The 12,125-nt window shown below is 50.7% G+C and overlaps 1 protein-coding gene across 2 annotated transcripts in view; it reads left to right on the top strand.

Moving 5' to 3' along the window:
- The first annotated feature begins 322 nt into the window (after positions 1 to 322).
- The window catches only part of EPS8L1 (EPS8 signaling adaptor L1), a 159,001-nt gene continuing 147,198 nt past the window's right edge, over positions 323 to 12,125 (top strand). Inside the window, exon 1 of one of the 2 annotated variants that reach the window (XM_069200742.1) lies at positions 323 to 750. The gene's annotated coding sequence lies outside the window, so the exon portion shown is untranslated. The remainder of the gene's footprint in view (positions 751 to 12,125) is intronic. The other variant, XM_069200741.1, reaches the window with a different exon arrangement.

Raw genomic sequence — 12,125 nt, 5'->3', positions numbered from 1 at the left:
GAATAGCTCCCCTGATGTGCCCCTCAACTGGGTGCTCAGAGGTCTCCTAGAGTCCAGGGGGACCTGCACTTTCTGTTTTACATCCTTGAGAGATTCCCCAGTTCCAGTGTATGTTACTGTGTGATGACGTTTTCAGCTGCGTTGTTGGCGTTGCAGTTGAGTGGTCAGAAAAAGCCCTCTTATGGTACCCTTAATTGACCAAACCGGTTCTAGGCGCTGTGCTCGCCTGTCCTTTTCACTGCCTGCCTCGCACAACAATGACACATCCTTTCAGGCAGGTCCAATTCAACCTGTTCCCAAAAACCTGCCCGGAGAGTTTCCGGTGTGTTTTAATGCTGTTGCCAACGACACCCGTGGAATGCATGGGTGTGTTGCTCTCCCTGCCCAGTTTAAGAAATAGTCAGGGAGGGGAGGCCGCCGGCCATACCCCGATCCGGACGTGTGTGAGCAACACCGGCTGCAGCGGGCGCGAAGCGGGCACAGGAAGGGCACGGACCGGGCACAGAGCGGCAGATCGGGCCATGGGTCGGCTCCCCGTGAACTCCATATAGAGTTGACTCGAACTGTGGGACGGCGCAGCGTGGGCGGCGGTGGCCCGGTGGCGGTGGGCTGTGGCTGGAGGTGCAGTGGTCTGTGGTGGCACAGTGGACGGCGGTCCGTGGATTATGTTTCTTTCCGCGGCTTGAGATCGCGGATTGACCGGAGGCGGATTTCACGACCACAGAGGAGCCAGGCGGACCCGTCAGACAGGTGAGCGCCGCACTGAGTGAGTGTGACCTGCCGCGCCGTGCGCACCTGCCACCGGTGGCGGGACCTGGGAGGGACACTCAAGCCCCCACCGGCGCCCCCGGGAGGTTGGGACGGTGTGTCCCGATCTCCAGAGTGATGGGCAAAGGCAGTGGGGAGCGTGGGGGTCTTCAAGAGCCTGCCCCTCTCCCGCCAGGACTACACCCGCGGGGCCCAAAGAAGTGTATGTCCCTTCAGCTTCCACGGCTGCTCTTCTTCTGTGTGGGGTATGGAACGTAGACCCCTAACTGCACAGATTGTGTGGGGTCTGTGGAACTTATACCCCCTATCTGTACACATTTTGTGGGGACTGTTGAATTTATACGCCTATCTGTACGACTTTTGTGGGGGCTGTGGGACGTATACCCCCATCTGCACAACTGTGTGAGAGCTATAGAATGTAGAGCCCCATCTGCACAACGTCTGTGGGGGTAATGCTATGGAATATATATCCCTCTTGCCTCTTTGGGTGGTATGGGTGCAACGGAACGTATAGCCCTCCTTCGCCACAACGTCTGTGTGGGCTATTAAATGTATACCCCTCCCTCTCCCCCACCCGCACAACTTCTGTATGAGCTATGCAATGTTTACTCACACCTGCACCAGTAAATTGGGGGCTATGGAAAATATACGACCCACCTGCACAACTTCTGAGGGTGCTATGGAATGTATATCCCTCACTCGCCTCCCCAGCAGAACTTCTGTTGGGGCTATGGATTTATATCCATCCCTCTCCCCCACCTGGACAACTTCTGTATGAGCTATGCAAGTAATGTGGGGCTATGGAAAGTACACCCCCCATCTGCAGAACGTCCATGGGGGCTATGGGATGTTTCCCCTTCCTCTCCCCCACCTGCACAACTTCTTTATAAGCTAGGCAATGTATAGCCAAATCTGCACAAGTAATGGGGCTGTAGAATGTATACCCGTTTCCTTCGACGTACACACACAACACCCTTTCCTCACCTATACATACAATGGCTGTCCTTTCCTCTGTCCCACCTACATTGCATGAGTGTGAGGGGAGGGGCAGGTACTTCCTACCCCTTCTCCCGTACCCCATCGACTGTACGTGAGAGGACGTCAATGCCCCCGTCTTCCATCAGTGCTGTTTACATAAAGATGGGCTGTGGGCAGGGTCGGTCCTGACTCATCTGTGCCGCTGCTGTGGGGCCACAGGAGACCCCGCCTCTTCTCAGAACTGCCTGCAGCATTGGCCTCAGGCTACCGAGCACGCGAGGGTCGGATTGGGTAGGAACTAACGTTTTTATTGCTTGTTTGATCTTGGCCATAATCCATTGCAATAATGAACATGGGACTCAAAGTCACCATACTGGCGTAAAGGAACATACGTCTCTAATACACCACGCCCTGGGCGTCTGAAGGTGCGAGATGAACGCTGAGGGGCAACCAGCGTGCTGATAAACAGGTGGACTTCAGCCAGGAGACCTGAGGAGTAAAACCCTACGACTCGATCATACTGTGTGAGCCTGGACATAGTGCATCATTTCCGAGAGGCTCAGTCCTCACATCTTCCAACATGGTGATGCTTGGAGACCGGCTCGCGCCCAGAGTTAAGGTCTGCAAACATCCGACAGCCCCAGTCTGGAGGTGTCGGTACAGGCGCCCCGTGGGGTGGCAGACAACTCGTGGGACAGCGAGCTGAGACCTGTGCGTAATTAATATGTAATGTGAAGATAGGTTTTACATCATGTCTCCGTTGTTGTAAACTCTCCAGAGTGTGTCCAGGACACCTGTTTCACAAGTGAGCTGTACCCCTTTTATCGGTTTCCCAGTGATTAAAGGCTGAGTCGGTCTTACTGGACACACACATCTATGCAGATGTGTGTGTCCAACCTTCAGAGTAATTGTGTTATGAGTGAAACCTGCGAGCTGCACACTCAGGCCTGTCTCCCTTGGGTGCATGAGCTCACTGAGCTACCTGACCGGCAGGGACCCCCGACCGGCAGGATTTAAACGGACCGTATTCACCCGCAAAGCTATCACACTGGACTCAACTTTTATTACCAGGAGCTCAATGACTGCCCTGTCCTTGTTAATGCTGGCGGTGCAAACCTACAGCGTACTCCAGATAGCAGCGTTACACCTACAGGGTGTAATGACTCCAGCGGTGGAAGGCAGCGGCGGCTGCCACAGACCTCCAGCCCCAACCCCAATGCCTGGCCTTCTGTTTCTCCCTTTAAATTCGCGACCCCCCCACTCTGATGCCCCGCGGCCCCTCTTCCTCCCGCTGCACTGGCTGTCAGAGATCCCTGTCTGCCGGGCCGGACCTCAGGCGCAGCTCCCCTCGCAGCCTCGAATGTTATATTATCATTGTCACAATGATTCCTATTATTACTATCACTAACAGTAGCACACATTGCATTATAATTATTATTGCTCATAATGATAAAAAACCAAAGCACGTCGATATTATTAACATTGTTATTCTTTTATTATTATTATTACGGTTGTTATTAGTAATATTATTATTATTATTATTTACTGTTGGCATTGCTATTAGTAATATTATTATTATTATTGTTATTACTGTTGTTATTGCTATTAGTAATATTATTATTTTTATTGTTATTATTATTATTATTATTATTATTGGTATTACTGTTGTTATTGCGTTATTGATATTAGTAATATTAGTATTATTTTTATTGTTATTACTTTTGTTATTGCTATTATTATTATTACGAATTCTACCTAAAAGCGATAACGTTTCCCCTGCCCACTGCCTCTGAAAGAGAAGAGAATGTAATATTGCCCTGATGTAGAGATGAATCTCGAGCAGGTCTCTGTAGTCGAGGCGCCCCTGGGGGCGGCCGGTTCGGCACTCACTGCCAGCAGCTGCTCCGCCTTTTAAATCCGGAGTTTAAATTCTTGACATGGCAAACTCAGCCTCCCATTATTAAACCGAATACCATCCGGTTGGCTAACAGTAACAACAGCTATTGTTTGTAGTGCGACTGCTCACAAAAGGCAATTCTATAAAAAAAAAAGCTGTTCTTCTAACCCATGTATCCTCCCAGGCCCATCCTGTCTGCCCATTCCCGGTACAGATTGTGCATGGTCTCCATCCTTTCCTCTCTCTGGGTGCAGCCCCCCCCCCCCCCCCATGTCTCTCCAGGCCCGCATTGCTGTGTGTCCCAGACATGGGACCCAGCGTGCTGTCTCACCCAGGATCCTGTTCATAAACGTATTACTTTTAGTCTGTGAGACTTCTTACAGCCACTCATGGAAAAAAACACTTTGTCAGTTATACTCTCTTGTTTTATTAAATCAATCAGCATTTAAAGTGCCAAAAACCCAGCAGAGTGACCAAACACTATTGAAGAAAACAGCCGACATTACTGGAATTGCCAGGTCTCAAAGACCCTTCTTGCCTCAACGCTTGCTCTGAACGCTGGACATTGTTATGGGGTTAATGGGGGGAGGAGCAAGCATACTCGGAGAAGCTCGATGTCAGTTTATGGGAGTGTTCATTTATTCTTATTAGCAGATCATAGAGCAGCGGTAGGACGGTAGAGCACAATGTGAGCAGGGAGGGGGAAACGGGTGCAGATCTGGGAAGGCCGCACTGCTGTAGAAGCAGAGCTCTTGAACCCTTGTACTATTATGGGCTGCGTTTTGAGAGTGCGGCCAGTAAATATATACAGTGTGTGTGTTCTTTCTACACCTCTGAACTATTGGGCTTCTTTTACCAGCCTCTTTCAGCCATTGGCTGCAGACTTTGCCAATCATCTCTTCGCTCAACCCGGAGGAGTATTCATCTCTCACTTAATATTATTGGCTGATTGACTGTATCCTTCGTGTTCGCTCCCGTGTTTGCATTGAACTGCATGGTGGACTGGTTTACAACTATAGCTCTCTCAATCCACTACTGCTGGCTCCCTCTGTAGTGTATAATGGGCTAAGCCTACATGTGTTATTTAACGCATATTAAACCCAGACCTATTTATTGGCTTTGCCAATGCCTGTTAGTATTGGTTTTAGACAGTGTCTCCAAAAGAGCATTGCCTTGATCATGGTTCCTGACTGCTACAACTCTAGGAAAAAGGGCCCAAGACCCTGCAGGTAGGAAGAGGAGAGTATTTCAGAGAGTGCAACTCGAGGTGACAGTAGTGGTGTTGGGATGATTATTCAGGGATACATAGACATCCAAAAATGCTCATAAAAGTGTAACAGTGAGCATTATTTACCTAAATTAAGATAGCGTTAATGTCAGTGCACTGTTTCATGCAGCAAATGGGACATCGGCCACATTTGGGGAAGGTCCCGCATCCGCCTAACTCTAAATAAGGCCCAATGTTTCCAGCCAGTGGGCGGAGTCAGTGAGTGAAAAGTCATCCTTGCAGAATTAAAGTTTAACCCACGTCCAAACATCCAAGTTTTGCGCTGCTGAGCTGTGTCTGAATAGGCCTGTCTAGTCAGTCCTTCCCCCTCTTGCCCCTCCAATGACCTTAAATAGTCTCCCGCCCTCCCCCTCTTCTATCACTGCTATTGCTTGCCTGCATGTGTGTGAGATACAATTTGCATACCCCCTGTCACTTTTATCTCTAGTTTCTTGGTCTCCAGCTTTGCCTACCCTCCCTCTCTGCAATCCGCCCTCAGTATCTACCGCAGGCCCTCCCTGCCCTGAACAGTTTACAATGTACCTGTGCCTGCAGATGCCCTCTGTGGGTGGTGTCCCTTCCAGAGCACCGATCCCCTTCCTGCTCTCAACACCCTACACGGTCTCCAGCTTTACTCTCCTCTTGTGGCTAACACGGAGACCCAGAGCCACCTACACTGCCCATTCCCTCTCACTTCTTCACACAGAGTCTTCAGTCTCCAGCTACACTCAAGCTCACTCTGTCCCACTGCACCACCCCCACCCAACGACAACCCCCCCGAAACTTGGTGCTCTGATTTGCCCGAGGTCTTTTTGGAATCATTCCGCTCGAAAGAACACCAAGAGGCCTTTCGGGATGAATACATTATTCAAATTAAGGGCTGACCTTTCCCATGTAGTGTCTCAGTGACCTGTAAAATACTTCAACTTGCGCGGTGGGGAGGGGGGTGTGGTCGAGGCCCGGGCCCGTTTTTCCTGTTGTCCCTTGTGCGGGGAGATTGTGGGTGCCTCGGTCTGGGAGCTGCAGGGCGCTCTGTTGGGTCCTGGCTGGCGCGCCACTCACTCAGGCCACTGTCTGCCCTTGGGCTGGCCTCTACCTGGCTTCAGTTAAGCAAACATGCTCACCAAGGCTGGGAAGTCCCTGTTAAAAGGAAACAGTGCACCTGGAGACGCCCATGGAACAACTTGGGTTTATGTAGCTGAGTGGGCCAACGCATGTGCTGCAGACATTTATCTGCAAGCAGCACCTCACAGATTTAGATCCCAAGGTAGCTGAGTGGGGGTGATACAGCAGTTTTGGGGGTGCGGGAACACTGGGTACAAATCTTGGGCTAGGATTGGCCAGACACCTGGAGTTTTGGGGGTGGGCGTGCACCTTCAAGCCATCGGAATGGGTTTAGACCTCATTATCACTCTGTGTGATGTGTGCTACGGACACGCTCAGTTCCTGGTCGACAATACCCTGTAGCTTAAAGGAGAGGCCCAGTGGAAAGAAATGAAGGGTCTTCTCACAGAGGCGATGATACAGCCATGAAATGGGAACCACATGGGCAGAGGGGGTATCTTGGTCAGGAAGACTGGGGGTGAGATGCAGATTTTCCAACAATCATGCTGGTTAAAATACATAATATGAGAAGCAGGGCAAGGAGTGGAAGAGGAGAGAGGATTGGGCGACTTATTTAAAAAAAACATTGTTTAAAAATAAATACCTTTAAAACGGAGACGAGTGTGTGTGACTTTGTCTACATCTGTATATAAAAATCCTAAGTGAAATCCAACAAACACCTCACGGTACCCGACTTAACTATTTGTATCCAACTATTTACTACAGAATACATTTATTCGGGGGGTGAGGGAAGTATAACACCCATGACACCCTTCTCCCACGCCAAAACTACGCCCCCAGACACGGGCAAAAACAGTAAGAAAAACCAAAACGACCCGGGGCAGCCTCACAGCCAGAGACCAAAGACAGCTGGACACGTGGTGGCGCCCATAGTGGTCACTCAGAGCGGGCTCAGGTGTGGACAGTGGGATACATCTGCTGGTCATAGCTGCTGTCAGTACCTTCGTATGTACGTATGTGGTATTTTTATAGTGCTGTACAGGATAATAGACCAGCATAAAGTCGAGGGCAGTTGATGCATTGTGATGCAGTGTTCTTTAAAGAGGTGAGTCTTCAACTCTTATCTAAACTGAAGCATCACTCGGGAGTTCCTGCTGGGCACCCGGATGTTGTTCCAGATCTGGGGAGCATAGATGAAAAAGGACTTGCACAGTTAAGAAGGCGCGTGTTAGTGCACACGGTGGGGATCAGAACATGCAGGCATGTGGTAGTTCAACCTGTGCTGTGCAGGAGTTACACAGTCAAGCAGGCATGCATTAGTGTACAAATTGTAAGGATTATGGAGTCACATTACCAAATATAAGTGTATTAGTGCACAGTGCGTTAGGACCCAGAGTTACACTGTCAGACAGGCAGTATCAATGCAGGCTCAGAGACTATGACAAATGCACTGAACATCATGAGTTTCACCATCTCACATGTACATATTAGTGCACAATATGTGAAGACCATGAGTTACGCCGTTACGGAGACACTCATTAGTGCACAATAAGTGAAAACAATGAGTTTCACCAAAACAGGGGTACTGATTAGTGCAGATTATTGTACAGGCGCAATAGGTGAGGATCTGGTGTTATGTGGGTCGGTCCATATAAAATAACAAGTGAACATCATGAGTTACAATTTCATACAGATACGTAAGGGCCGATTTACATCCAGGCGGGTGGCCCGTTTCTCCGCCAGGGAGATGTATTTAAATTACTCTGCCACCCTGATGGAGCTGCTGTTCCCCAAATTGAGAAATGACTGCAAAGCTGGCGGTCATTTCTAAAGCATTGGCAGGAACCGCTGTTACCGCGGTTCATGCCAATGCTGTTCACAGTTTGGGAGGGGGCTCCATCAATCTGACGGAGCCTTGCACTAAAATATTTTCTTTTCGAAAAGAAAATCCCAAAGTAAGATTTTCTCTTTGAAAATAAAAGAGAAAATACTCCCCTTGCCATGGAAGTCCTCTCCCATGGCGCGGCGAGCACTTCGCAGTTTATACTGCCTCTTACCAACGGGGTTTTCATGGCGATGACAGGCAGGGAAAAGTGACCTCTAATTCTGCCCATGTAAATGGGGTGGCCGGATCTAGAGGTCTGCTTCTGACACCCCTTGCTCTGTAGGGCCGTCAGAGGGGTTTAATCACAGCAGAGACAGAGTAGACTCCTCTGTGATTCATCCTAAACCCCACCAGAATCTACATTTGGTGGGCAGACCATTATCTTCACAATATAGATACTTTATTGCCGTTGTAACAGAGTTTCTATACCACCAAGATATAAATCAGGCCCTTAGTACACAATGTGTAAGGAGCCGGCAGTGCTCTTCAGGCAGTCGTATGTGTGAGTTGCAGGCAGTGCTTTTCGAGCAGGCAAGTGTCAGTGCACAATGTGTGAGGATAAGGCAGTGCTCTGCGGGCAGGCAAGTGTTAGTGCACAATGTGTGAGGATAAGGCAGTGCTTTTCGAGCAGGCAAGTGTTAGTGCACAATGTGTGAGGATCAGGCAGTGCTCTTCGCGCAGGCATGTGTCAGTGCACAATGTGTGACGATAAGGCAGCGCTCTGCGGGCAGGCAAGTGTCAGTGCACAATGTGTGAGGATCAAACAGTGCTCTTCGGTCAGGCATGTGTTAGTGCACAATGTGTGGGGATCAGGCAGTGCTCTTCGAGCAGGCATGTGTCAGTGCACAATGTGTGAGGATAAGGCAGTGCTCTTCGAGCAGGCATGTGTCAGTGCACAATGTGTGAGGATCAGGCAGTGCTCTTCAGTTAGGCAAGTGTTAGTGCACAATGTGTGGGGATCAGGCAGTGCTCTTCGCGCAGGCATGTGTCAGTGCACAATGTGTGACGATAAGGCAGCGCTCTGCGGGCAGGCAAGTGTTAGTGCACAATGTGTGAGGATCAAACAGTGCTCTTCGGTCAGACATGTGTCAGTGCACAATGTGTGAGGCTCAAGAGCTTCACTGCGGGAAGGCATGTGTCAGTGCACAATGTGTGAGGATCAAGCAGTGCTCTGGTGAGGATCAAGCAGTGCTTTTCGAGCAGGCATGTGTCAGTTCACAATGTGTGAGGATAAGGCAGCGCTCTTCGGGCAGGCATGTGTTAGTGCACAATGTGTGAGGATAAGGCAGTGCTCTGCGGGCAGGCATGTTAGTGCACAATGTGTGAGGATCAGGGAGTGTTTGTCGAGCAGGCATGTGTCAGTGCACAATGTGTGGTGATCAAGAGCTTCACTGCGGGCTGACACATTCGTACACAGTGCATGAGGAGCAGGACTTGCACCGCTGGGGTGGAGGTGACGGAGTTTATTGCATGGCGCGCATGAGCAGAAGGGCCGCTGCTTTCATCCCCATTGCATTACATGTCAGTATCTCCCACGCATGGAAGGCGTCAGCAGCAGCCGGTGCAGCCAGTGCTGGTATTTCTGCACGTGCCTCTACGCGTGTTTCTGGGGGGCGGTCCTTCTTTAGGGGTGCTTGAGGTGCTGCCTGTATTTCATCAGGTCAGTGCCACCCCAAAACGTGCACGTGTGGCCCTGCTTCAGACAGAAGTTTTTAGCCAGCTGAATGCGTGGGGGACCCGGGTAGGGAGATGTGGCATAGTGGAGTCAACCTCGTATTCATTAAATCGTAAGTTGCAGGCCCCGCATAGCGCCGTGTTGCCGCGGCGTCAGTGAGCAATGCGCGCGAGCCGGCATGGTCGGACGTGCCCCAGACTCGGTGGGTGCGGTCAGAGACAGTATGAGCAGTTGCATAGATTGTATCCATTGTTGTTGAGGGAGGGCCTTGCAGAGCAGGATTTGCGGTGAGCAGCCAGACTGCTGCTTCCCCTCCCAGAGGCACCTCTTCCTAGGCGCTGCATGTGCCCCACGATATCTCTGTGTAAAGGGGAAGCGCTATATAAATACAATTACTAATGTCGGGCCCTGTTGTGCCGCAGCACTGCAACTTGGCTCTTGCCCTGGGTCTCTGTGTGCAGCCTGCTCCAGGATGCATGCTCGGCCTCTGGTGCACATATGTGCATAGCTCATACACCTGTGGGCAGCCGGACTTTGACGCGTGTCCACATGCCCCCCCCCCCCATATGCAGCCCCCCTCGGTGAAGGCTCAATCCTTGGTGCACGTGTAAAGACCCCACACACCTCTGCCTGCAACCTGCTATGGGATGCACTCGTTCAGGGAGCTCACACACTTGTGTGCAGTCACTTCCAGGATTCCGGCCTGAGGTGCACATACGTGGCAAGCCCAGGCACTGCGTGGAGCCTCCTCCAGGATGCAGGCCGATCTCCGGTGCACGTGTAAAGACCACACACACCTCTGCCTGCAACCTGCTATGGAATACACATGTTTAGTGAGCTGACACACTTGTGTGCAGTCACTTCCAGGATACAGGCTCGGCCTGCGGTGCACATACGTGGCAAGCCCAGGCACTGCGTGGAGCCTCCTCCTGGATGATGGCCGATCTCCGGTGCACGTGTGAAGAATCCACACACCTCTGCGTACAACCTTCTCTGGGATGCACATGTTTAGTGAGCTCACACACTTGTGTGCAGTCACTGCCAGGATACAGGCTCGGCCTGCGGTGCACATACGTGGCAAGCTGAGGCACTGCGTGGAGCCTCCTCCAGGATGCAGGCCCGATCTCCGGTGCACGTGTGTAGAATCCATACATATGTCGTGAGCCTGTGCGCCTCTTTGTGCAGTCAGCTCCAGGATACAAGCTCGGCCTCTGGCGTACACGAGGAGCCCACACTCTCCTAACATCATACGGGTGCAGATTCTGGCTATGACGCGCGTGGAGAAACCCACACAAACTTTGCTCCATCTGTAACCTTTTTGCACTGCACTCTAATTATCGTGGTAGTTGGGCGCGGATTTAGACCTGTGTTAGCTGCTCCTGTTTGCATTGTTGAAAGGCCTTTGGTGCTGGCGGAATGTCAGTCACCCGTCAGGCATGGTATATAAATGCGCTCCTCAAATCTCACCACCTCCCTCTTATCTGTCATTCCCTCCACAGAAGCTAATGTCGCCCAGAGTAATGTCCCAGGCCCCTCCGCCCTCTGAGTCCACATAGGAGCACAGTGGATGTCAAAATACCTAACACGGGGCAAATCCACTGTTTGCCATCGCAATCTGTGCTGCTGTCAGCCGATAAGATCAACAGTGCGGTAACAAACGTGCCCGCGGCTCGGGTCCTCAAGCATCCTGCAGGTCGCGGGTTCAAACGAGTGACAGTCTGAGGGCTACATCTATCATGCATCAGGGCCCTTGCCATTTTAGGTCTGGCTTAACAGCACAGCTGCGTGCCAGGCTATTGTTACCAACTCTTAAAACTACACAGAGAGTGGCCTTGGGCTCCGCCGAAAGAGCATTTGTTTCATCACATGCATGCTGTTGTCTGTCTGGAGTATAATTCCATCCTCTAGGAAGTTTTCCATTGACAGGCATGAAGTACTTGTTTACAATTGGAAAGTACACTAATTCATCACATGGTTTGTCACATTCGATATTTTAAGTCCTGCTTGCATTCTGTACAGAACTTTTCCTCATCTTTGTGAAAGTCAGTGAGTCTGGCTTTTGCGAGCTAAACAGCAGCGATGCATACAACACGTTAGTACAGCATTTATGCGAGTCTGTGTTTGTTACCACTTTAAAGCCAAACCTATTGGCTTCGACAGTGTATGTTTCGCAAAGTCTTTGTCTTCGCAGGTCCTCTATCCCCACTGGCTGGTTTCCACCAGTCTTCCTGTGAATGGGATCCTGCTTAACTGTCAGAGGCGTGTGGTGCCCCACCGTGTCTCAGCTGAGCCCGTGGGGCGCCAACCTTGCCATGCGTGGTGGTTTATCCTCCTTCCCTGAAGGCTGTGGCTGTGGTTGCCTTCTCGCCCATGGTCAGCCTCGTCAACATCTCTCAAAAGTTGACCATCGAAGAAACCCTTGATTGCGTCATAGGACCATCATAGGAGCATAGTACACGGTTACCTGCTATGTTTCTTTGCTCTCTCTCACAGCATCAATGTAGGCACACACATGTATACAATGATTCTATCTCTCTCCTAAAAAACCCTCTCAAGTAAAAGCTATGGATAGGATATCAGCCCAAAAAAA

The sequence above is a fragment of the Pleurodeles waltl genome, chromosome 7, assembly GCF_031143425.1.
Source record: "Pleurodeles waltl isolate 20211129_DDA chromosome 7, aPleWal1.hap1.20221129, whole genome shotgun sequence".
Lineage (NCBI taxonomy): Eukaryota > Metazoa > Chordata > Amphibia > Caudata > Salamandridae > Pleurodeles > Pleurodeles waltl.
This window is presented reverse-complemented; position numbering and strand designations above follow the sequence as displayed.